The sequence below is a fragment of the Solanum tuberosum genome, unplaced genomic scaffold, assembly GCF_000226075.1.
Source record: "Solanum tuberosum cultivar DM 1-3 516 R44 unplaced genomic scaffold, SolTub_3.0 scf00073, whole genome shotgun sequence".
Taxonomy (NCBI): Eukaryota; Viridiplantae; Streptophyta; class Magnoliopsida; order Solanales; family Solanaceae; genus Solanum; species Solanum tuberosum.
In genome coordinates, this window is record NW_006239002.1 from 540,636 (window position 1) to 543,887 (window position 3,252).

Sequence of the window (3,252 nt, forward strand, 5' to 3'; positions counted from 1 at the left end):
GAATAAATACCCCCCCCCCCCCCTCTATTTCTCTCAATAATTAGAAATAATAATTGAGTAAAAATATTTGTTCTGTTGAGAAACAAAAATCCTCTGCAACTGAATTTGTTGGGAGGTAATAAGTATCCAGTGGAATGGTCGACGTTAAAACAAGTTGACCTGGCTACTACTGTTATCTGAAAATGAAGTTACTGCAGCTGAAGCTAGAACAATCATTTGGTTACTGTCAATTGATGAATTTTCTTTTATGGAGCACCAAATATTTGGTTGAGGTTCAATGTAATGAAGTGTTATACTGTCACATATGTTGAAGGCAATAATCAGTCAACATACATTACTACCCGTTTCTAGACATTTTTAACAAGTGTTTTGGATTTTCCTGCTGATTAGTCTTTGTTCCGTCATTAATTCACTTCCAGAAAATGAAATACTACTTTTACATCACAAATGCCCCATGAAGTATAGTGGATTGCACTATTACACTTATTACATATCCCTCTTTCTTTATAGATATGTTATGTTTGGGGTTTGTCAACCTTTTTTTTATTTTTAAAATAATGATGGTGTCCGAGTCGTGCATCATATACCAGATAATTTTGTCCACCAAGACATACACAAATGAGAATAGATCACTTAGCGTTTATTGTTGAACCTTGGTAGTCCATTTTTTTTTTTACTAATTATGTTGATCGCTAGGTCACACTATTGGATGTTGGTACTTTGACCTTTCTTTCTCTGGATCAGGGCTTCTGAAAATTATCTGTACATCATTAGCAAAAAAGGTAGGTCATTGGTAACTAAGTGGTCCTTAGACCTAGTACTATGAAAAAATTTATTTGACCTAGTGTAATCTGTTACATGTACACCAAAGTGGTGCATTCCAACTTTACAAGGCTTACATGTGGTCCAAAGTACCAGTTAGGTTTATTCCTTGATTTAGGTACAAAAGAAAGCAATAGGTCTGCTGACCTAATTTGAAGAATCAATGAGATAAGGCATATTGAAGAGGATAACGATGATGATGAGACTAGTCAATCTATATGTCCTTTCCTATATCTCAAAGAACCTTTTCTCTGAACTATGGTTTCTCAAAAAGAGATAGAAGAACCCTCCAACTAAAAAAAATATTCTTGGATTAAGACACTTCTTTCTAGTGGAGGGCCTATTTAAAATGAGGAGAATTTTTAGTATTGGAGCTTGGCCAATTAGGAGCCAAAATGGTGCCTTTTTAAGTGGCAAAAGGATGTAGGCGGTGTTGTTGATTATTGGACGGACGGAGAGAATGAGATAATGAAAATGATAGATGTTCGTCTTGATTGGTTGAATGTACTTATGTAACTTGGAGATCTTTTATTTTGATTTTTCCGGATTGGACCCCGATTAATCAGATTCATGCATTACAAGATCCATTTCTGGGGGCAACGGCTCCCAATAAGGTTTTTTCCGTATTCAAGGCTCGAATATGAGGGCTTTGTAACGATGGAGGGAGTAAAATCATTCCACCACAATCCATATTGGTGAGATTTTTTATTATTCGTTAAAGTTGAGCAAGTGCAAAGTCAACTATGGTAAAGATCAATAAAGTACTTAATGACTTGCATGAGACTAGCTAGCATACTTTAGAGAAAGAGGGTATCATATCATGGTGTAAGCTCATAGGGGCATCATGAGGACCACCTTTAGGGAAAATGCCAAAATACTTTTTTTGTTCACTCAAATTTTTCTTTTAGGAAGGACGTATCTTTTTCGACCATTCTTTGTCATGAGGGGTTACAAAAACACTAAATAGATCTGAGGAAAATAGTTTTTCCATTGAGCGCAAGTAATAATTAGCTCGTTGGGCACAAATTATATTTAAGTATTTGCAAATATGGGTAATATTTCTATATGCTGGACTTTAATAATGGTCTGGTTTGAATGTACTTTAGTATTTGCGACTAACATTTTTTGTTTGATTTAAATAATAATTAAAAAAAAGAGTTAAGTCAAGTGTCTTTGAATATATTAGTTGATTATTTTTCTTTTTTATATCCATATTAAAAATCATATATAAAAAGAAAATATTAATAATTCACCTCATAAAAAACTTCTTGTGATTTTACAAACAAATGTGAACACTTTCAAAAAAAAAAAATTATTGGGTTAATATAGGAAAAAATTGATTAATGTTTTCTTGATTTAGTAAGGTGGACAACTAATATGAAATAAATATTTTTAATAAGATGATCAATTAATATGGGATAGATTGGTAATTCATTATATTAATTTTAATCCAAAATTTTGTAATTTATGGAATTATGCATTTGGCGGAATTCTATCGGTCACATCAGATTCCCTGAATAAAAGATCAAGAGGAGTTTGAAAATGTCGGAAAGCCTTTTATTCCGTCTTTTGGGAAAAAAGAACCAAAAAACTGAAAGATTTGCCGTCCTTTGTTGGTTTATTTATGGTGCAACTTGCAAATATTTATGTGTTATCCACTTTTACTGTTCAGTATAGCAAACATATTTTTTCTTTTTTATGTATATTTTTTCATGTTAATTTACTCGTTCTTTAAATTATTTTTTAAGACTTAAAATTATATCTCAATTAATATGAGTGATATGATCAAGTATACACTTCATTATAACAGAAGTGCAAAATCCATTGTGGATAAGTTAAAATGAACGAAAGGAATATTTATTTATAAAGATATAATAATTGATGTATTGTATTTTTTCAATTTGATCGTATCTAAATCCTTTCAAAATAGGCAGATGGGTAAGACGCACATTTTTTTCGCTCCACAATAAGAACTTTGATTAAAAGATAGGGAGGGATGGATTCCAATCATCTTACCACATTTTTATTGGTATTTATTCTTTATTAAGTTTTACGTACTTTAAGTAGTTTCAGGAATAGGAATGTTGGGATTGAACTAGCAAGATAGAGTACTACCAACATTGTTCAGTTAATAACTTTCACCAAGCTAAAAACAGTTCATAATTAATCATAATAAAGTATCCAGAATTACAGACTATCGCTTTCATTTTACAGGTTACCACTTTTTACACATACTAGTTAATACTACTTACAGCTCAGAACATTTTGGCAAAACTGTAGTGTATCGTTACACTGAGAATTAAAAATGGCCACAGTCAGGCACGATTGCCCCTCAAGTATGTTCACAATAGGAAGCATAACCCCGGTTCAATTTTATCAACCATACTGGTAAAATTCCATTCTAACATCATACTAGATTGCGAAAGAAAG